The sequence below is a fragment of the Pan paniscus genome, chromosome 3 (genome assembly GCF_029289425.2).
Source record: "Pan paniscus chromosome 3, NHGRI_mPanPan1-v2.0_pri, whole genome shotgun sequence".
Classification (NCBI taxonomy): Eukaryota; Metazoa; Chordata; class Mammalia; order Primates; family Hominidae; genus Pan; species Pan paniscus.
Window position 1 is genome coordinate 170,598,733 of NC_073252.2, and position 24,509 is coordinate 170,623,241.

Here is a 24,509-nt window from a genome sequence, read left to right on the forward strand (position 1 = left end):
GATGAACATTCATGTAATCTTCACATAAGTATCTTTTTATATTGCCTCACTTTTTTGAGGGTATGAGGACATCTATGTAAATCAGTTTCCAAACTTACAAGACATGAGGGATCCCTAAACTCCCAGGGAGAGTACACAACTAGGGGTCTTAAGATTGGGTTTGCACCCAGCTTTCTTCCTCTACTAACCATTAAGTATGAGAGCTACTTAGAGCTCAGTCTGAGAGACCCTCTATCTACATACACCTCACCCTCCCCATAGGCAATTGTATTATGTACATCTAGAAGCTTTAATCATTATGTATACAAAGGTGAAGGTGACACCCATATTTATGTCTTAGTCCAAAATTTTTTTTGAACTAGATTTCTTTGGATTGGATTGACATATCCTACAAATGACTTGGCTTCTTCTCTTGGGATATCTTTAAATCATCTCAAAAGTTATGACCTATGTCTCGTGTACATGACCCTGAAAACCTGCTCCTCTTCCAAAAGAAATACTACTTCACTGAAGCTTTTCAGATCTGAGCTTAAATGTCACCTCCCTAGGGTAGACTCATCTAAGCATCCTTCCTGTCATTACCTTCTTTTATAACAGCCCGTGTTTCCTTTTCATTGACCTGTATTTATTACAAGTAATAATTCTATACTCGTGTGAATATTCATGTAATTAACATAATAATATATAAATATTTTCAGAAAGCTCTGAGTATAATGGAGCTGCTATTATAGCCTCAATATTTCTTAGAATAGACACTTAAGAAAAATATTAGCTGGATGAATGAATAGACAGGGGAAACGTCACAGTTATCTGGATTCAGACCCTTCTGGGAAAAGAGAAGCAGTTGCTGGTTTCTTCGGCTCTCTGAGCAAGTTTAAGACCTCATCTTGAGTCAACAAGAAGTCTGGCACAGCCAAGAGAGTTAGGGGATAGCTGGAAAGGATGCCACTATCTAATGCACATTAAAAGGGTTATTTTTAAGGTTCTCCAACCTTGTCCTCCAAATAACTCATTCTGAGAACTTCTTTGGACTGCAAGGCAAAAGTTACTGGAAATGATAGGGAGTAAGGGTTCTTCTCCAGCTGCCAGTGGAAACAGATGTTAGAACTTCCTGGACATGGTTTGCCACTCTAGCAGAAGCTACTGGAAGACTGAGAGTAGTTACCATCTGACAGGTGCAGCCACTGTCATTTCTTTTCAACAAACACCACAGAGAGTAGCTGCCAGTGAGAATCTTCATCATTAAAACGGTCACTGAAAGTCTGCTTCAGAAGCCACAGCTGAGGGAAGCCACCACCAAGAAATACTGTTGGGTGCCATCCCCATCCCCTGAAAGCAACTAAAAGGAAAAAACGTTAACAAGTTGAATTGGGGGAGATACCAAGATTTCAGTCCTTGTCCCTATCTTAGTTTATGTTATTTTACTACTGACCTGTAGGACAAGACAGATTTCAGTTCTTTCAATATAATCCTCTTTTTGTAAAAGGAAGACAATTTTTCAAAGGAAACTTGATGAAGATTGAGAGCCAAAATATCTGAAGAAGGGCTCACATTAATTCTCAGGATACTGAACAAGAAACTAGCTCATAGAATCCCAATTGAAGGTGCACCTCAGAAAATAACAAAAGAAAGTGAAAAAATGTCTCATTCAAAATGAGGGAGAAATAATCAAATAGACTCTGAGCATTAGTTCTGTAAATGTAAGACTGACATTCACCATTGTAGCCCAAGAGTTCTTAGAATAGGCTCTCAAAAAATGTTGAATGAATGAATGAATGAATGGGAGAGTAGATGGATGAATGAGCAAATGAATGGCATCCATTTACCTTAAGATATATTAACTAAGAATAGAAAATATGATTCACTTTAAGTAAACACAAATAAAGTGAATGTGTTGAACAAGCCAGCTATAGTTTAAAATATGATAATATTTATTTCCCCAAAATAAGACACTTTCTATTTTTCTATGTTTTTAAGGTTTTATGTAATAAAACAATAATTTATCTTGTTTTTAATCTACATGCAAAACCTAGAGGTCTATCACAGAGAGTTTGTCAAACTGTTTGATTTGTTGTGCTGACAAGGAATCACTGAAACAATTTTTTAAGAAAAACAGGTTAGGTACAGCATGAGAGTATGTGTGAGGCTGAGGCAACGGAGAAGGAAACCTTATGCTCACTCAGGTTGTCGAGAATCTTTAACGCTTGGCAAAAATGTCACTTAATTTCTTGCTGGAAAGGTGCTACCTCCTAAAGTCTTTCCTCTTTATACTACGTGAGAGCATCTTTTGGAAGGGAACCATGGATTAATCTTACTTGATCTGGCATATTTGGGTTTGGGAGTTTTTTAGGCAGTCCTAAAAGCCTAGAAGATGAAAAGAATGAGGGCCAGCAGCTGTCTACAGGACAGAGCATTGGACAGAAGCAAACATGGACCTCCTAGCCCTCACATCACCTTACTGTGAGTCTCCTTGGCATCTTGTGTAGGACAAAGTATATTTAAGATTATTGGTCTTTCAGTATTATCTTCAAGAAGAGAAAATAACAATTGGCCACAGGGAAATATGATTGAATTGGAGGTTCATAAACTTTGTTAGACTCAAGTTAAAAGAGATCACTTATAGAACCAGTCTATAGAGCAGGATAACTATGGATTACACTTGACAAAGGAGTCCAGAATATATAGGGTAATAACTTTTCTTAAAATCCTAAAACATATGTGTATTAGAAAGGGAAAAAACAAACTGCTTTTTCTTCTACATTCACGCTTATCACGGAATACTTCAACGCTTGGTCACTAAAATATACGGGAATTTCTCCTCACCAACAACCAATTCTCCAGTAGACTCCAGATGGGCGTCCTGTGATTCTACTGATTCTGACACTATCTACCTGGAGATAGCACCAGATCCAACAGGTGAAAAGCTTAGTCCCACAAGACTGTCTCCCACTTCAGACACCAATCACAAGTCTTATGTTGTAACCTGTACTTCCTACTAGCCAGCAATAAGTTGAGAATTCCCATGACCCCTTTTACGGGTTCTATTACTTTGCTAGTAAGGCTCATAGATCTCAGGGAAAGATTTTCCCTATGTTTACCCATTTATCATAAAGGATATTACAAAGAATACAGCTGAACAGCCAAATTAAAAGGTGTGTAGGGCAGGGGACAGGGGAAGAGGCAGGGAGCTTCCATGTCCTCAGGTGCACCATCTTCTAAGCACCACATGTTCAGTGATTCAGAAACTCTCTGAAACCACATGGTTCAGGATTTTTTATGGCAGTTTCATCACATAGGCATGACTCATTATTAACTCAATTTCCAGCCCCTCTTCCTTCTCCAGAGAATGGGGGTGGGGCTGAGTTTTAAGTTTCAAGCTTCTAATCGTGGCTCAGTCTTTCTGGTGACCAGCCCCCATTCAAGTGTTGCCCTTTAGAACAAAGGAATCTACTATCACCCATGAAATATCAAGGGATTTAAAAGCTCTGTGTCAGATGCTCCTGTTCCTCAGGAAATTACACAGGTCTTAAAAGCTCTGTGTCAAGACCTGGGATCAAAGACCAAATATTAGAACCTAAGATTCTCCTAGCACCCTTATGGCTCAGGAAATTACAAGGGTTTAGAAGCTTTGTGCCAAAAATCAGGGGCAGATTATATATATATGTATGTATGTACATACATATATATATATATACACACACACACATATATATATCACACATATATATCACGCATATATACATATATATATCTTATTATTTCACAATATATGACTAGTGTCACAACCACTCACAAATAAAGATGTGTGCTTCAGTTCACTAACTAAAATCAAGAACCTTCTTTAAGGCCAGGATCACATATTTATTATAACTTGGACAGGTATGGCCACAGGCCATACTGTTTCTGTAGCAATGGGATCGTTGAGAATGCACAGAAGATAAAAGGAAGTTGGGCAATGACTTCATTATAGGATCAGTCACAAGTTGGAGACAAAGAAACCCAGTTTAGTTTCCAAAAGGGCAAAGCATATTCTGGTTTGATTCACCCACATTGGCATCCAAAGAGACTCATCTTGTCAGGGGTAGGGAGAGAGTGCTGGGTCACAGCAACATGAGTTCTAAGTAGCCCCAATATTTAAGGTGTTTAGATAGTGTTCAAATGACAAGATTCTGGATGCTCTGCCTGATTAGACCAGGACAGCAGCCAGCTGGTGGCAGAGAGGCAAAGAAGGTTTAGGTAACCAAGGAGAAAGGACAGCAAAATCTCAACCCCAGCCAATCTGAGCCATCTTCAGGTTCAGGGAATACTCTAGTCCTAGCCCTGGCAAGTGTGACAGCTTCAGGATTTCCCACATAAGAAGTGTCTAGGCATTGCCCACTGGTTGGGGACTTGTCTTAAAGCTACATTTACAGAGCATATTAATTACAGTAACCCTAGTAGCTTCTATAGTAAACCCCCAAACCTCAGCAGCTCAGCATATTCGAAGTGTTTTTTCACTCTAATTCCAACTGAGTGTTTCAGGGGCAGCCTTATTTGAGGGGCCTACATTTGAGTCCCAGGTTCCTTCCATTTTGAGACTGCATCAGCCCCTGTAGCCTCAGAGTGTTCATTTGTGATAGTAAAGGGAAAGATGATGTGGTAGATCACATGGAAAAATTAGCAGGCCAAGACTTGGAAATACATTACCTCTGCCCACATCCCGTTGACTTAAATTCAGTCACGATCACAACTAAGCAAGACAGTGCTAGGATAGAGAGTTTCTGGGTGAGCAGCCACCTTCCAGCAATAACTCTACACTGTGAAAGGGGGACATAAGTTTTTGGTGAAAACTAGCAGTCTTGCAGCATTGAGTTTACCTAGAGTATATGTTTATTCGGGGTAAGGGAGATTTGACAATGAGAAGTCAGTGGATCATAGAGATAGTAAGTGATAATAAAACTGTTTTCTGGAAAGAAAAGAACACTAATGTGTTTATATACATAGGACTATTATAAATTTTTGTAGGTTGGATTTTTCATTAGCACCTTGGTATTATAATGGAGTTATAGGAACTAATACCATGTTGCTGATAAAGAAACTGGATCAAAAAAAGAATGAGTACCAAAAATGATATAAGTCCAGTTGCACCTATCCCATGGGTGTGTTATGATAAACCATGATTTAAAGAAGAGCCAAGGAAAAATCACATAAAAATATATATACTAGAGGAGGGAGAAAAAATTAACACTTATTGAACAATTACTTTAGGTTAAGTACTAAGCTGGACCTGTCAGTTACCCAGTGCTATGTAATCCAATTTTCACAAAATTAACGACTTAAACAACACCCATTTATTATCTCATGGTTTCTGCAGGTCAGGAGTCTGAGCACATCTTAATAGGATGCCCCGCATAGGGTTTCACAAGGCTGCAATCAAGACACAGGCCAAGGTTGTAGTCCCATCTGAAGCTCAGCTGGGAAAGTATCCATTTGCAAGCTTACTCAGGTTGTTGAAAGAATTCAGTTCTGTGTGACTGAAAGCTTCAGCTTTTTCTGGGTGTTAGCTGGTGAGCACCCACAGTTCCTTGCCATGAGGGGTGCCCCAACATAGTCACTTGCTTTCTTCGGCAAGAAGAGAGAAATTCCAGCAAGCTACGTAAGGCTATCTGTGGTAACATAGTCACATAATCACATCGTGTGCCTCCTATCAACATCACTGTATCCTCTTTAAAACAGTCTGGATGGCCCACACTCATCTTCACACTATGCAGTTTGACAAAGTTGTCTTTAAGGTTCCACCTTCACCTCTGCGTTTGGGTGTCCCGGGCTTTCGTACTGATTCTTGCAAAGATGGTCATGAATATCTGAGCTCTCAGGATAGCACCTCATATTTGGAGGCCTTAACTCTTCCCCAACAACCCATTCACTCATTTAACTGCCTTACAAAGTGACTAACTAGCTAATCAGATCAACTGAATTGTGCTAATAGCTTATTGCATTCTGCCACTGAGGTAACATATTTGTATTGTTGAAAGGGCATTACAAGAGAGAATATCTGCCAGATTTATATTCCTAATATAATTTTTATGTCTTTGCTTTATGGAAACCTGCTTTCCAAAGCAGGTCTGCCAAATATTCTATGTAGTATTGGCAAAGTAATTTAGACTCTTCATAAAATGAGGAGAGAAGATTCAATGACCTCTAATATCCTCTCCAACTCTATGTTTTTATGTTTTTGTTTTATTCTTTTCTCAGTAACCTCCAATAACTTCATACAAGGCAATTGCCAAACTGCTCTCCAGGCATTCAAGATCCAATGTAATCTGGCCCAAATTTTCCTTCCTAGATGTATTCACTGCAGGTATTCTATATTTAAGGCAAACTGTCTTACTCAAGTATACCACATGCATTCACTCCCAGAATGCTTCTCCTTTTCCTCATTGCATTTCCTTGTCCTACCTTTCTTCAAGCCAAGAGGAAGACTCCCCTCCTCGTTGACACCTTCCCATCCACTTCGGCCCATATCCTACTCTAAATTCTGGTAACTACTCAATCTCCACACTCGGTGGGCCTTTAGTTTGTCTAAGTTTCCTGTGACTATTTAATTTTAAGCTCTTTCAGCACAGAAAATGTCTACTGTATTTTTGTATGTGTCATAGAATATAAGTATAAATAGTTTGAATTCAAAAAAATCTTTATTAAGCAAATATAAACCAAAGAATTAAAATGGATGGTAAATTTCAGCCAGCTGTGTGAGTTAGAGGGGAAGATGTATGGAGCCTTTTATGTTTTTATAAGAATATACATCATTATACATTGCTGTATGCTCTCCTGACAGAGACAGTTTCAACACCCTATACTCATCCTATCAGAATAGCCTAAATTTTCCCATCTCCCAAAAGTCACTCCTTTCAACTAGAATGTCTTTCCCCATTCTATATCCAATTGTAAAAAAACCCTCTCCATTCTTCAAGGCCAAACTAAATTTCTCCTTCTTCTATGAAAATGTTCCTGACCTTCTAGTTGAAATTAACTCTTTCTCCTTGTTATTGCTTTTTCACTTTCTGTTGGTGTTGTACTATAGTGAGTTATATGCCTCTCCAAGTCATCGCAACTAGACGGTAAACTCTTTAAAAATGGGAAGTACTTCTATCATGTTTTTCTTTTGTACCTTTCAGAATACCAGGACAGATCCTGCTGTAAGTAGTAGGTGGTAAAATAACAGTAGGTGGCAAAATAACAGTAGGTGGTAAAATAATATTTATGAAATTGACTTGGGAAAGATGCCTCAGTAAATCTAGAACACATTTTTACAAAAAGTGACTGATGCCTTACTGAGCTTTCTTCTACAGACAGAATTTAAAATAATCCATCATCTAAGTTCAAGCAAAGCTATGTTTTATTTAAAACAAAAACAAAAAGCAAAAGAGCCCACCTGAAGAGAGCAAATTATGCAAGTGGAAAGCTAGTCAGGATCCTGAGAACTTTGAGGTGAAAAAAAAAAAAAAAAAAAGAAACACACAGAGAATGGTTTTACAAACAGTTTTCCTAAAATGTGATTCACATACCACTGTGGTGCTTAAGTTTGTCTAAGTGGTAGAAATTTACAGTTTTTATTTTTCGTATTTTGTATTTATTTTGATTGTAATGGAAAGATATATATATACATAATAATAGTTTCAGGGGTATTTTGCTCATGATGAAACTCAATTAATTTAAGTTTAAAGAAAGAATTAAGTAAATAATAAATAGTTCAAATCCTACGGGATATAATAAAAGTTGTGAGAAGACTACAGAAATGACTGCAGCTTGAGAAAGAATGACCAATTTCTGTGTTCTAATCAGTCAGTCAAGGTCATGAGAGCTCATTGGAACTTCTGATTTCTCGGTTCTCCTGGCTGATCTCAGGCCACTGTCTAAGGGTCTCTGAATGTAAATCATAGATTTCCCTCAAGAGTTTTCAGCCCTTGAGTATTTGCTTTTTAAAAGACTAGATTCTATCACTGGCCACATTAATACAATTTCTACCAACACCCCAGAATTTCCTCAGCATGTAACATTTCGTTTTTGCACAGCTGTTTCCCAAGGCCACGGGTTCCTGTTGCACCCTGGAGCTTGAGTGATGAAGATTCTGTGTTGTTACTAAAGTGCCTCTCTTCTTCTTTAGAGAGGCCTGGATGTCGATATGCAGCAAACGTCCCACTGTCTGTGGTGCAATCGACATAGGTCAACTTGTTTCGAGGCTGGGTCTCTGAAGGGCCAGGTCCAGACTGCATTTTCTTCCCAGTTGTCCAGGCCAACGATCCACATTGTACTGCTTATGAAGGACAGTTGACCTCTCTCTTCAAGGGCTATGGTTTCTAAAACAATGCCAGCCATCTATTGAAAACAACTTCATCAGTTGCATTGTTATCCTCAATGATTTTCAGTTTCTCATCAACGTAGTTGGTCCTTCTTGCTGATTCTTAAATAAATGATGATTTACTCTTCTTCTTCTGACAACTTGATGATTCCTGACATTATCTTTATGCAATGAGTGACTGGAACAACTCACATCTGAAATTAAAGCCAGCTCAAAAGCACAAGTCAAATCAGAATTTGATAAAATGGACAATAAAAAATGGTGAGAAACAGAGAAAAAATGTTTTAGTATAACCTTCCACATACAGCATTTTTTCCCACAAACCTTCAAATTATTTTCAAACATCTTATTATATGGGTACTTATTTTCCAGCCTTTTCACTTTTTTTGCCTTCTTCCCTATCCATGCTTTAAAAGGAAGTAAGAAAAGACATTGCAAATTCAAGAAAACACAAGACGTCAGGGCCATAATTGCATGGCAGGACCATTATTGTTTGTTGCTGTTCACTTCCTAGAAAAAAGAAAACAATCTCCTTCTTTTTGTGGACTGATAAAACATGAAGTTTCATTGACTGTGGTTTCTACTCTTCTACCTGTCTGGCTTTACAACAGCTTCAAATTAAAAGCAGGCAGGACAAGGGGATAATAAGGTGTCCAACCTCATCAGCTTTCAGCTTTTTTATTCTTTATGGTAACGGGGATTTCAGTGTTTCTTTGTCAAGCCTATTTTTAAGAAACCACTTTCACAGCTTTTACAAGAAAATGTCACTGTGCCTCTGGTGCAGGCAAGGGGGAATCTAATTTCATTACAGTTAAGTGCCTGACTCCCCATTACCCTCCATAATAGTGTAACATGGTATATTATAGGGCTTTAATAAATAGGAAGGATGTGGGTTGCAGCACATTTTAGTAGAAACCAAATTACTTTGGGCCACACATCTGCCTCATCAGTTCATCCTATTTGCCACCGTTTCACAACCTAATTACAGGATTTTCTGGAAATTGCTGTCCAGCAGTAACTGGATGACCTGCTTTATGTGGCCGAGACAGGCAGCTCCACCGACTTCAGTCTTCATCACTGTCACCATGTAATTGCATTGGACGTCCATGTTAATCCCTGAAGGCGGGAAGCAAATGAAATATTATAATTACCTTTTATTCCCTTGCCCCTGAAGCCTGGATTAGGGCAGTGTGCATCCAAAGGAAAGAAGTGGGGACTGCCTCTAGGAGTATTAGCGATGGTCTGATCAAAAGCTGAGGATGGTCTCATCTTCAGCTTTTGGCCTGAACACGGGCCACATCATTAAAGCCCTATGTCTCATCCACTTAGCAAAGTGTGTGGCCCCCATCTGTTTAACGCAGGGTCACTATGAGACACGTTGGAAAGATCCTGGAAAAAAGGCCTATTATATCAATATGTATGTGCAAGGCATTGGAATTTGAAAAGACTTATCTGAAGGAAAGGGATAGGTGAACTAAACTTAAGAAGAGAACTAACATTTTTAGACTATTCCCCTGAAAATATAAAAGTGCACTGCTGTTCTTTTTGAGAAAATTGTATTGGGGTCACTTAATTGACATATCTCACTAAGAGTGACCTGAATTATTGAAAAGGTACATGAATTTAAGGCTAAAGTTTTCTAGTCTTTTTTTAAAAGTCTTTAAAATCCAATGATTCTTTAATGAATGGGATAAAAGCAATTCTCTGAATTTAAATTCTACTCATGAGCCTGTAAAAGATATAAAAATAATCCCCAATAAAGCAAATCTTGACTTTGAGGAAGGAAATGGCTCTTTGCTGTGTTTCATTTACCTTGGTAGGGGTGGGTTGAGTGTAACTGGAGACTAATCCATGGTGACCTGTTGTCCCTGATTACTCTGCAGGCAATCCTTTGAAAATACTTTAAACATGGAGTTCACTTAATTTCTACTTCCCTCCTGAAGAGTTCTAAGCTGGGACAAGAGTCTGTGTCCTTGAGAAGTATCTTTGGAGTTGCACTTTATGGGAATTATTGAATAGTACTCAATTTAAATATAATTTCCCAAAATGCATTTTTCAATGGCACAGCAGGAAGCATGATGAAAAAGGGGTGACATTCCCTTTAACTAGGCAACTCCTCCGATAATAGAAACAACACTTCTCAATTTTAAACTGCTGCTTTCACTGTATGCCAACTTTATCATTATGTCCAGAGCTGAGGACATAGGAATAAACAAAATGGCAATATGTTTGTCTTCCTGGAGCTCATACTCCAGCAGAAAATCATACAGAAAAGTAAACATAACCTGCAAAAATGTAAGATCTGTGAGTAAATATAAAGCAAGGTAAGGGGACAGAGATTACAGGCAGAGCGGTTGAAGGAGTTATTTTCAATAGGGAAGTCAGAAATTCTTCTCTCATATGATATCATTTGAGCAGAAACCTGAGGCAATGGAGCAACCCATGCAACTAACAAGAGGTAGAGAAAATCCAAAGAAAACCTTTGGCTGCTGGCCAGGCATAGTGGCTCACGCCTGTAATCTCAGCACTTTGGGAGGCCGAGGTGGGTGGATCACTTGAGGTCAAGAGTTCAAGACCAGCCTGACCAACGTGAAACCTACTGTCATGGCATAGTGTTGATGAGAAAGCACTAAGTAGACTAAAACCTAAGCTGTCTACTGTTCCTGCTCATACACATGGTACCTACTCTTCAATGTCCAGCAGCCTAACGAGCTGACCCAAAAAAAATGGCCCCACTCAAAGATGAACAACCAGATAGGAACATGACTGGGACTTGCAGTAGATAATGCAGGGAAAAGTTGTAACAAAGACAAATGAAAAATATACATTAGAAAAACTATACCCACAAAGAAAATTAAAGATGAACAAACCCATCTCCATGAAATCAAAGAAATTATGGTCTCTTGAAAAAAAATAAACAAGAAAGTTTAAGGATTCAAGAAGATAATGAGTCAACAAAATGGAATGAAATGCAAGCCGGAGTGGTCAGGAAAAAAAAAAAAAAATGATAAAGGAAAAGAAAATGGGGTCAGGAATCATATTAACTACAGTTTATTCATTGCAAGCAACAGAAGTGGACTCAAACCAACTTCAACAAAAATGGAATTTAATGACAAGATATGGCAGAGCTCCCAAGGTCAAAGGAAAGACTGAAGATCACACAAAGGAACAGCAAGTTCCAGAGGCCTTGTTGAAGGAAAATTATTATAGTTTTACCTGGTGTCACCCCTGTAATAAATGCATGAAAGGTGACTCTCTAGCTTCATCCTTGTTCTCATCCTTGTTCAAGATTCAAGATTGCAGGAGATTAGGTCATGTCCTGGCTCTTGGTTATACCAAGGCAGTACATGAGGCGCTTCAGTATAAGAAGCCCATAGAGATCTTTTCCACATCTTTGTTAGAAGGTAAGAATATATTGATTTATCATCCTCCGAGACTTGCACCAAACAGGGGAGAGGAAATTCCTTAAAGGGAAATAATGCTGCCGTTCGTTAAGTAAATGATAGAATGCAAAAAATTAGTAACTATCCACTACAGAAACAGGATAGACAGGTTTGAGAAAAAAATTAACAGGGGTAGAATAAAAAGCAAAAAATGAAGGGCTTACAAATAAAATCATACTTATATAAGACAAGGCAGATCAAATGTAATACTATATACTCCAGGGTTTGCTTTTTTAGTAAATCATAAATGATTACTAAGAAGTATTAAAAGTTAACAAAATATACTTATCTCCATAATTCACTGTCACCTCACTTTTGCAGCTGTTTTAATGCTGAGTTGTGGTGAAGGTGGTGTAGAATTTTTCATAGTTTACTTCCTCCAAATACAATGAATCCAGCAATACTATAGCCTGACTAGTATTTTCTCTTATGGCTGGCTGACACAGCTCCCTCAATAATACAAAGCTCTGAAAAGAAGTGATACAGATACCTTGTTTATTGTTATTTTTAATTCACTTGTTATCCAGGTCAAGTCCATTTATAATAAGCAAATTAGTTTCCCATCCTCCCATGAATTATACTGAACTACTGAACTGATCTGATTATAAAAGTTGCAGAGAAAGCAGAGACAAATCCACATATGTAACTACTTTTGGCCTGCTGCTATCTCAAATTGCAGCTTGGCAGGGGAAAGACAATACTTACACCTCTGGTTATATTTTTCTACAAAAAAATTTTTTTGAAGGAACACACAAGGAAAGAAATAAGGAGACATGGAGACACCTGCTTAAGAGATCATCTCCAAGGCCTGTTTAACACAGCACGGTAGGAGGTTACGGTTATGCTGAATATCTGAAATAGAAAAAAACTCACAGAAGTACTCAAATTATGCAAATTATCTGACCAAATCATCAGACACATATAGACCAAGGGAACCCTGGGTGTTTTTGTGTTAAAACAGCTACTGAGACTTTGAGAGGAATGATACATTAAAACAAAATGTCGGAGCAGTCTGACTAGGTGATCCTTCATTGACGATTTGCTAGGGTTTTGTTATATTTGGGTCACACAGCCGTTAAGAACAGAGGCTCCAGAAACAGACTGGGCCTGCGTGTGGTTTCCAGGCCCATTCTTCACTACAAAACCTCACTCTGGGCTTTGTTTTCCTCATGGGTTGTTTTGAAATTAAATAAAACAAAACATGTAAGGCAATGAAAATGGTACCTGAGGTCACAGGTATTTAATAAACATCTGTTATTTTTATTGTCATTAAAAATATTATGAAGGGATAAAACCATAACAATAAAGACAATGAAAAATTGTGATCACTTTGAAAGGCATGCTACTTTGAAATAGAACAGATTCAAATATGTAGCTGACTCCGTCCTCTGAGGAAGAGGCCCTCAAACACCAGGCCACAGACAAGTACCCATCCGTGGCCTGTTAGCAACCAAGCCACACAGCAGGAAGTAGAGGCCGGCAAGCGAGCAAAACTTCATTTGTATTTACAGGCACTCCCCATTGCTTGCATTACTGCCTGAGCTCCACCTCCTGTCAGATCAGCAGCAGCATTAGATTCTCATAGGAGTGTGAACCCTATTGTGAACTGCACATTGAGGGATCTAGGTTGCGTGCACCTTCTGAGAATCTAATACCTGATGATCTGTCACTGTCTCCCATCACCCCCAGATGGGACCGTCTAGTTGCAGAAAAAATAAGCTCAAGGCTCCCACTGTTTCTACATTATGGTGAGCCGTATAATTATTTCATTATATATTACAATGTCATAGTAATAGAAATAAAGTGCACAATAAATGTAATGCACTCAAATCATCCCCAAACCCCCTTGACTTTGGTCTGTGGGAAAATTATCTTCCATGAAATTGGTCCCTGGTGCCAAAAGTTGGGGACCGCTGCTCAATGATACAAACATTGTGTTTTATGCTTTATAGGTTCTGTGTATACTTCTGTGTTGCACATATATTGTCCACTGATGAGATTGTAACCAATTTGAGGACACAGACTACTTCTGACTCAAATACTTATGATCTGCAGCATATTATACTAAGGAATATAGAATTCATATTTTAATTTTGTTCAGGAGCTGAAAATTAGACAGCTTTTGTTTTTAAGAAAATCGAGTGCAAGCATAATGACAAAAACTGGCATCTAATTGCTTCCAAATACATTAAGACCAAAACTGGCAAGTTTAAGACAGACTAAAATTGGACCTTATTAATCTTTATTTCACAACAACAAAAAAGTACATTTATTGAGGTTAAATATCCCCAGCCTTTTACTTAAAAGAAATAACCTCTATGACTCAGAACATCAGAGTCTTAGATACTCTACCAAAAAGTGCTGCAACCAGATACTCTACCAAAAAGTGCTGAGGAAACTAGCATAGATTGCATAGAAAATAAACTCTATCTTACTATAATGCTTATAAGTGAAGTAAGAGAAGATGCTTCTAAATAATATTTACGAGGAAAATATATATGAAAATGATGCCTAAAATTGTTACTAAAATGTAGCAGTTAAAACCAAATCACATTAATGATGCTTAAATCACTGGCATCCTACTCAGCCATTAGTACATTTTATAGGTGATTTTTACACTGCTACTTCACAATAATTACTTATCAACTTGGAAACAATCTTTCCCTGATAATTCTGGCTGTTTTTGTTTAATAAGTGCTATGCTTAATAAGTGCTTAACTGGATACAGAATCCCATATGGCCTCTTCATATAAATGTCACTCTGTCCATCAGCAATATTGATAAGCTTGAGAAAAACAATCTACAGCTCAAGGCATCGTGCTTAGCTTACAGAAGAGAAACTTGGATGCTATTTTCTTTTGTCTTGTAAAAATGAAGACTATGTTCTTCATAATGATTGATAGGACATACAAACTAATATTTAGAAACTTCATTTAACAGAGAATATATTTTAGAATGCACTGGGTTAGGTGAGATTTGAGGATAAGCTGGTGAGAAATAAACTTTTTGTGTCATCAGTAGGTTATGCCTAAACTCTCCTGTTTCTGGAAAAACTTTGCTGTGTAAGGGTGTTGTCTGGCTTGGTTTTTGCTTACGTGTGTGTGTGTGTGTGTGTGTGTGTGTGTGTGTGTGTGTTCTGTCAGTCATTTGAGCCCATTTCAAAGCATCTACCCTGAAGAAACTTTCACTTCCTGGATTAATCCAGGTATAGATCATAAGGACTTGAATAAGACAACTGTGGTTACCATAATGAAATCAGTGTCTTGTTCAGATTATATAGGAAGATAATCAAGGTGGAGATTACATGTAAGAGTGAGCCTGGGAGCATGCCTGCTGTGGATTTTAAACTTTAGCTCAGTCCTACCAATACAGTTTGGCTATGTCCCCACCCACATCTTATCTTGAATTATAGCACCCATAATTCCCACATGTCATGGGAGGGACCCAGTGGGAGGTAATTGAATCATGGAGGTGGTTCTTTCCTATGCTGTTCTCATGATAGTGAATAAGTCTCAGGACATCTCATGGTTTTATAACGGGGAGTTCCCCCATACACACTCTCTTGCCTGCCACCATGTAAGACATGACTTTGCTCCTCATTTGCCTTCCGTCATAATTGTGAGGCCTGCCCAGCCATGTGGAACTGTGAGTCAATTAAATCTCTTTCCTTTATAAATTACCCAGTCTCAGGTATGTCTTTATTAGCAGCATGAGAACAGACTAATATAGTAAATTGGTACCGATAGAGTGGGGTGCTTCTGTAAAGAGGCCCCAAAATGTGGAAGCGACTTTGGAACCGGGTAACAGGCAGAGGTTGGAACTGTTTGGAGGGCTCAGAAGAATATAGAAAAATGTGAGAAAGTTTGGAACTTCTTAGAGACTTGGAGAGCTCAGAAGACAGGAAGATGTGGGAAAGATTAGAACTTCCTGGAGACTTGTTAAATGGCTTTGACCAAAATGCTGATAGTGATATGGACAATAAAGTCCAGGTTGAGGTGGTCTAGAATGGAGATGAACAACTTGTTGGGAACTGGAGTAAAGGTCACTCTTGCTGTGCAAAGAGACTGGTGGCATTTAGCCCCTGCCCCAGAGGTCTGTGGAACTTTGAACTTCAGAGAGATTATTTAGGGTATCAGGCAGAAGAAATTTCTAAGCGGCAAAGTGTTCAAAAGGAAGCAGAGCATAAAAGTTTGGAAAATTTGCAGCCTGACAATGGGATAGAAAAGAAGAACCCTTGGGAGGCCAAGGTGGGTGGATTACAAGGTCAGGAGTTCAAGACCAGCCTGGCCAATATGGTGAAAACCTCATCTCTACCAAAAATACAAAAAACTTAACCGGGCATGGTGGCGTGCACCTGTAGTCCCAGCTACTCAGGAGGCTGAGGCAGAAGAATTGCTTGAACCCTGGAGGTGGAGGTTGCAGTGAGCCAAGATCACAGTACTGCACTCCAGCCTGGGTGACAGAGTGAGACTTCATCTCAAAAAAAAGAAAAAGAGAAAGAAAAAAACCCATTTTCTGGGGAGAAATTCAAGCCAGCTGCAGAAATTTGCATAAGTAACCAGGAGCTGAATATTAATCAACAAGACAACGTGGAAAATGTCTCCAGGGCATGTCAGAGAACTTCATAGCAGCACCTCCCATCACAGGCCCAGGATCCTAGGAGGAAAAAATGGTTTCCTGGGCTGGGCCCAGGGCCCCCTGCTATATGCAGCCTAGGGACTTGGTGCCCTGCATCCCAGTTGCTCTAGCTGTGGCTAAAAGGGGCCAAGGTACAGCTCAGGCTGTGGAAGGTACAGGCCCCAAGTCTTGGCAGCTTCCAGTGGTGTTGAGCCTGCAGGTGCACAGAAGTCAAGAATTCAGGTTTGGAAACTTCCACATAGATTTCAGAGGGTGTATGGAAATGCCTGGATGTTCAGGCAAAAGCTTGCTGCAGGGGCAGGGACCTCATGGAGAACCTCTGCTAGGGCAGTGAAGAAGGGAAAGATGGGATCAGAGACCCCACACAGAGTCCCCACTGGGGCACTACCTAGTGGAGCTGTGAGAAGAGGGCCACCGTCCTCCAGGCCCCAGAATGGTAGATCCACTGACAGCTTCCACCATGGGCCTGGAAAAGCCACAGGCACTCAACGCCAGCCTGAGAAAGCAGCCAGGAAGGGGGCTGTACCCTGCAAATCCACACAGGCAGAGCTGCCCAAGGCTGTAGGAGCCCATCTCTTGCATCAGTGTGACCTGGGAGTGAGACATGGAGTCAAAGGAGATCATTTTGGAGCTTTAAGATTTGACTGCCCCGCTGGATTTCAGACTTGCATGGAATCTGTAGCCCCTTTGTTTTGACCAATTTCTCCCATTTGGAATGGCTGTATTTACCCAATGCCTGTACCCCCATTGTATTTAGGAAGTAATTAACTTGCTTTTGATTTTACAGGCTCATAGGCAGAAGAGATTTGTCTTGTCTCAGGTGAGACTTTGAACTGTGTACTTTTGAGTTAATGCTGTGAACTGTGTACTTTTGAGTTAATGCTGAAATGAGTTAAGATATTGGGGGAACTGTTGAAAAGGCATGATTGGTTTGGAAATATGAGGAAATGAGATTTGGGAGGGGCCAGGGGTGGAATTATATGGTTTGGCTGTGTCCCCACCCAAGTCTCATCTTGAATTGTAGCTCCCATAATTCCCATGTGTCATAGGAGGGACCCAGTGGGAGGTAATTGAATCATGGTAGTGGGCCTTTCCCATGCTGTTCTCATGATAGTGAATAAGTCTCATGAGATCTGATGGTTTTATAAATGGGATGCACACAATTCCCCTGCACATGCTCCCTCTTGCCTGCTGCCATGTAAGACGTGACTTTGCTCTTCCTTTGCCTTCTGCCATGACTGTGAGGCCTCCCCAGCCATGTGGAACTGTGAGTCAATTAAACCTCTTTCCATTATAAATTACCCAGTCTCAGGTATGTCTCTATTAGCAGCATGAGAACAGACTAATACACCTACCAACAAGCTGTTGCTTCCTAACTTAAGAATCCCAGCACATGCTTCCTTCTCAGACCCTTTCACATTCATCTGCTCCTTATCCCCTTCCTAAAAGCACACAGTAACCCACCCATAGCATTCATCAATGCTTTCTCCCCTGTCCTAGCCAGAATCATAAATAAGTAGAATGGAGCTCACCTAGGAAGCTGAAGAACAGCTTACAGTGTTGGAAAAACCCTAAGAAAGAAGAAATAGAATAATTTGAGAAGTACTAGAATAATCTGTGAAATTAATCAAGAATGCTCTGTCCCTATTTAGAAGGTGGCATAAGAATTTTCATGTGGGTCCATTCTGCTTATATAACAGTTTGCTGTTTCCCTTGGAGAAGCCATGATATCTCTATTTCAGTTTTTTTCACTTATAATATACAGTCATCTATTTTTAGGGCTGCTTAAGATAAAATGGGAAAGTGTTGATTAACAGTATTTCCAGATCCTTAAAAGAAACTTAGTTTAATCTATTAGAAATCTCAAAGTTACATGTGATGTTAAGGCATATCACATATATTAGATTGGGTTTATAGAATATTTGTTTCCTCTTTTCCTTGACATGGTCTTTGATGTTCTATTTCTATCTTTACTATGTTTGTATATATGCCTCTTATTAAAAGTATTTAAAATTATTTTGGAAGGGGACAGGTGTCAACATAAATAAAGTAAAACTTTTAGATAAAGGCAAATTATCAGGGGAACAATAGCCATAGAGTGTCACTGTTACAATTATAGTTGCATTATTGGATCTGCTTGCCTGAAAGGATTTGGGTTTTGTTATCTTCCTAGAAAAAAAAGAAGTTGGGAAACTATTAACCTTTGATAACCTTTACAATATTTTTTCAAGTTTGCCATGTGCCACCAAGGGAACATTTCCAGGCAGAGCAGAAAATTCATTAGACTTGAGTGTTTCAAATATCTATATCAAGGACAAGGACAAAACTGCTGTCATAGAGAAAAGGCTGGTGCACTAGGGCACAATAACTTCAATTTTTCTTCATCTGGGTCTAGTGACCCATTCCGTAAAAATGCCAACACTGCACTATTTGATCCAGAGGAACTGGGGTGATGACATCAAGATAAACGCTGTTTGTTCAGAAAGTCCCATGCACAGCACCACAAGACTACAGTCCTGATAATATTCACAGTCTCATTCAGTAGAGTCCAAAGTGACATCTGGTTTGGATGACTTTTGTGGAAATTTTGGCTGAAGTCTTTCTGTTTCCCAAAAGCAAAAACTTTAAATTAATGGGAACAGTAAGGTTAAATTAAGGTATATTTTATAGTAATCAGATAATATTAGACGTTTGATTAATGAGGTGAACAACAACTATAATTGTGATATCTTTACGTACCAATTTAGCTTTGCAAACTTTTAAAATATACACATAAATCACTGTTTAATTATTTTCTAAAAATACATTAGCCCATTTTATATCACCTCCTCTTGCTCTGTCTCTTCTCTTGGCTTCTGTCATGTGATTTTGTCCTGACTTTCCTCCTGTCTCTCTCTTCTCTCCCTCATGAGCCTCTAGTTTCCTCATGCCCTGGGGCCTCTTCTGTTCTCACTCCATGTTTATCCTGGGTCTTTTCATCTGATTTTATGCTGATGGCTTTTACGTCTACAGACATCTGTACCACTACCCCAGGTCTTTCTCCAGAGTCTCCAGTCCTGCACATTCTACTACGTATTTAATAACTCGATTTGGATATTGCACAGACAACTCAAATCAAACATGCCCCAAACCGAACTCGTAATCTCACCTGTTTCCATGCCCGACTCTCAGTTTCAGGGAATTGCACTGCCACCTACCTGATTTCCAAAGGCACAAACCGTCTAAGTGAAACCACATTTTCAATCTCTCTTTTGACTTCTTGTGATCCTATGTGCTCACAATCTCTTGGACTCTTTCCTTCTTCCCATCCTTACTGCCTTCACCTTGGATCAGGTTCTCACCGTTCCCACTTGGATGCCTGTAACAGCCTCTTAGCCTTCCCACCTAGGATACCTGTTCAGGTATCCTGCTCCAAACTTTGAATCCCAAATGTCTCCCTACATAGCCTCTCTAAAATAGAAATCTGATTATGCCATTTCCAGCTTAAACCCTTCAGTAAATCCTCGTTGATTCTGGGATGGTGTGTGTGAGTGCATATACGAGAGAGAGGAAAGAGGTGGGGAGAAAGAGAGAGAGAGAAGGAGAAGGAGCATAGGCTAGGCTTTGGTGTCACACTCTCTTGATTCAAATCCACACAACAATATGACATCAGTCAGATCACTGAAACTCTTTAACCTGAGTTTTTTCCATTGTCCAGTGGGGATAAGAACTGTATCTAACTCATAGGGCGAGTTGTGAGAATAGACTGAGTTAAAACATGCAAAGCACTTAGCCCAGTGTCTGGCATATGTTTAGATGTTGATTATTGTTGGTTATTGTTACATTACCTGACAAAGTCCAAACTCCTCAGCATTACACACGGTCCCTCCGCTCAACCAGCCTGCACTTACTGCCTCCCGGCTTCACCTTTGCTCTGGCCCTCACACCCTAAGATTCTGCCATGTCCTGTGGTTTCTCCTACCTCTTGCAGTGAGGATGCTGCTGCGCTGTCTGAATTGCCCTGCCTTTTCCCTGGCCAATTCCCTCTCACCCTTCAGGGCCCTAACAAGCACATTTTTCTCTAGACCATTTTCCCTGACCCACATTCCTGTCTGTAGTATGGGCTTGTGCTATGAATTTAATAATTACTTCAATCAAAAACTTAGTGCATTCTATGTGTCAGTCCTATGGCAAATGAGAATAAATTGATGTCTGAGAATCCAGATCTTGTCCTCAGAGAGGATATAGGTTAGAGTGGAATAGCAAATAGACAGGTGTGTCTCCAAACTTCATGGAAATATGTAGAAAGGGTCCCTCATTCAGTCTTTAAAAGTCTGAGAAAGCTATCTGGAAGAAATGGAATTTTCAGAATCTTCTGAGTATGCTAATCTTGACATTCATTAATTTGTTGCCCAAAGGGAGACCCTCCTAAGAATAAAAGAGGGTGCTATTAATCATTACCCTGGGCAATAAGCATAAACCAGGACTGCCTAGGACAAAAAGGGTATAACATCCCCTCTACTTGTAGCTATGTTGTAATGAGTATGTCTGCCACCAGTGCTATAAAGTGACAAGTCTACTATGGAGCACACTTCCTGACATAGCTTAGTAGATGCTAAGTAGGTGTTTGTGGTTTTAGAGGACAGAGGTGGGACATCTGAAGACAGTCAGAAAACCGAAGAGGGCTTGCAGGTCTCCAGAGCAAGAAGAAGCCTCTATCCTTCTGCATCAGGGCATAGCAGCATGGTGGCAGGAAGAAAAATGAGAGAGGAAAATAGGCTTCCTAAACAGCAGTAAAGTGAAATCTTCCTGGTGTTGCTGATTTGTCCATATAAGTCTCAGCCTACATCGCCTGTACAATGTGGTGAGGGCAAAGGAGACGAAGGTGCACAATGCTTTCTGAGCACCTCATGTTCTTCGCCACTAAGGCCAACAGCAAAGCTTTAATTCTCCAGACAATATCAGGCTTCATCACATGGCCAGACCTCCCTATCTTTGTAACACAAGCAGGTATACCTGTGACCCATGACATTCAGCAAAATGAATGGCTTTCTCTTTTTCAGCTGTAGGGAACGGAGAACATTATGACCACATAGGGAGGGAAGAATACCTTCGGAATATGGTTATCTGAACCATCCAGTTGGAGTGGCAGCAGAATAAGAACACCTGAAACACACAGTTAAGTTCAGCCAGTGCTTAGCTTAACATAAATTGATGCACAGGCAGAAATAAGAGGAGAGTCCTCTCTTGCACACATAGTTGCATATTTAGTACCCCAAGGGAATGCTAATAAACATAATATTACAAAGGCCAGAAGAGGATCCTTTGGGCTCTGTTTGTGTATTATCAGAACATAGCAGTGAGTAGAATGAGCTACATGCAGTTTTCTATTCTATTTACAGCCAAAACTGAATATTTAGAAGCCAGGGGTGACCTGGTGACTGCAATTTGCAATGCCTGAAGGGATGCATAAATATAGATGTATGATTCAAATCCTGCAAAGTCCATCACAACACTATGCAACAATCATAGGCTTTTAGAGCTAATACCGTCCAGCTTAAATGGAGAACCTGCCTCCACATAAATCAAAGCACATGGAAGATCCTTTTTCACACTTTATCTTCTCAGCATCTTTGGGAGCTAGGAAGAGGAAAACATTATAAAATTTAGGGAGATGAAAAAGCATATGAATATACGATATAAAAATCTCCTAAGAAGAAAGAATCCAGGCAGTTGAAATGTTAATTGTCTGCCTTTTTATAACAGAGAAAATCTGCTTTTAAGATGCATACTATTGTACTTCAGAACAATGCACCAGTGAATCTTTGCAAGCTCTATAAATTCCAAGAATTACTAGGACAAATAGAAATGTAAATTTATCTAGCTATTTCACTGGTAGAATATAACAGGAGCACCAAGCTGGGAATCAGCCAATCTGCATTAGGACCTGTCTCTGAAACTTCTAATGGAAGCACCTTGTGCTGGGCACCCGTGGGACCCAATTCCTGTATGAGAGTAACACTCTGTACTTCATCACTGGTCTAAGCATCAGATGAAATTGTATATAGAAGATTTGGCCATTCATGGAGTACTGCACAAATCTAAAATACTCAGCACTCTTTCCTTTTCACTTTTCTTTCCTATTTTTAATCCTGGGACTGGAGGGCACTGAACAAATGAACTGAGGAACACAGTCCTGCCTTCTAAAATTTGTTCTGGCCATTACCTCTCAGCGCACCATAATCTATCAGGCTGACATGCTCCATGACAACCTGCTAATGTGTAGTTATATCCTGTGCATTCCACTAATTGTGCAGACATTAAATACTAGATCTAATTCCAAATAATTGATTTCTTTGCTGTATTTGAGAATATTCTATGCTGGAAGGCATAGAGCTGTCTTTAAAAAGCAGAAAGTGTGGATAAGAAAATTGTATTCAGTCAAGGGGACAGAAGAATTCTACTGCAAATAATTTCTGGCCACTAGTAAGTTTAAAATACAAAATATTTAAGAAGACAAGCTTAAAATGATGAATATAAATCAAATCCACCTAATATAAATTTCTAAAATAAACGATAAACAGTAAGGAAACTGATATAGGTGGAGTTGTCTGAAAGCACAGCTTGAGACACAAATTTGCGTATATTTGATTTCTTAGTGGAGTGTGCGTCAGGAAAGATCTACAAAGGAGCTGGAGAAAAAGACAGAAAAAGGAAAGGGGCCAAGAAGGGTATGACCTGATTCAGAAAGGTCTGGAGCATAAAGTGTATGCAGAGGTGGGATTTCTCCATGAGAAAAGCGGGGTGGGCTTTTCCATCCCCACATCCGTCTGGTTCCCAAGTCTGGGCTCCTAACCACTACTCTACATTCAATCCTTAACACTCACTGTCAACATAATGTGAACTTATTTCCAATGTCATCTAAGGTGGAATTACTTGTGAGAAAAGACTATAGTATATTTCCATTTAGATGCCAGCCTACATCCTTTCACCATCTTCTGGTACCCACACCCTGATTTCTCTCTGGGAACAATTCCCTCCTCCACCTCATTCTCTCTAGTTCCCATGAAGTGGACTCCACCCTCTGCTCTAGAAATGGAGCAATCAACCCATGCATAAACTAATCAATACATTCACGTGTGTTAGTCACCCCTTCTTAGGCTCTGGAAAGACTCATCCAAAGAGACAAAGACACGACATAGCCCACTTATGACACAGAGTGGATTGTTCTTAACTTCTTTCGTTTCCTAATTCCCTTCTTCTTTTCCCTCAGTCCACACACCCTGGTATTTGCTCTGAAATACATGGGTCCAGGTGACCTTTACTGTCATCATCATCATCATCATCAGGTGTTTATAAAAAGATAGAAATTCCAGTGTCCCCCTAACTATTTTCCCTGGGAACCACAAGAACATTTAAGGATCATAAAGAGCCTAGGAGTCAAAAACAGCCTACTATTTGAACAAATTTATGTTTAAGTTTTTTTAATTTTTTTATTTGCTTGTAAAGATGGGTCTCAGTATGTTGCCCAGACTGATTTTGAAAGCCTGGCCTCAAGTAATGCTTAAGTAAATGCTCAAGTAAAGCCTGGCCTCAAGTATTGCAGGCTTAAACCACCACGTCCAGCCTGAGCAAATTTCTATATTGTCCTTTTACTGCTGTAATTGTACATATTTTTGTTACCGGTGAGTTTAAAATTGTAAAGTATTTTTTTATTATGTCAGGGCAAAGAATCCGTTTCTTCTGTATTTTACAACACAAGACTATTTCAGGTAACAGCCTTTCCCTTTGGCCCAGGGCCTGTGTGCATTTCTCTCTTTGGTCTCTTTTATGAGGAATAGTTTTATAGGTTTGACATGAAATGAAAATTTGCTCCTCAAAACTTTAAGGTGCAACACAACAGGTTACAGGGCAGTGTGAGCTACAGAGCAGAGCAGATCCTGCTCTGATTTGGAGATAGTTGAACAGTTCAGACCGGCCTAGGACAGAGACACCTGGTTTACTGATGACAAATCTTTAATGACACTACAAGTACATGATAAATTCGTTTCAGGATTATTAGAGAAATGTGACCAGGATTAAAATAAGAAAGTACTTACTCAGAAAGT

The 24,509-nt window shown here is 39.5% G+C and overlaps 1 protein-coding gene across 3 annotated transcripts in view; it reads left to right on the plus strand.

Annotated features, from left to right (window-relative positions):
- Window positions 1–24,509, plus strand: part of GALNTL6 (polypeptide N-acetylgalactosaminyltransferase like 6) — a 1,235,992-nt gene that overhangs the window by 1,032,401 nt on the left and 179,082 nt on the right. The gene's annotated exons all lie outside the window — the stretch shown is intronic.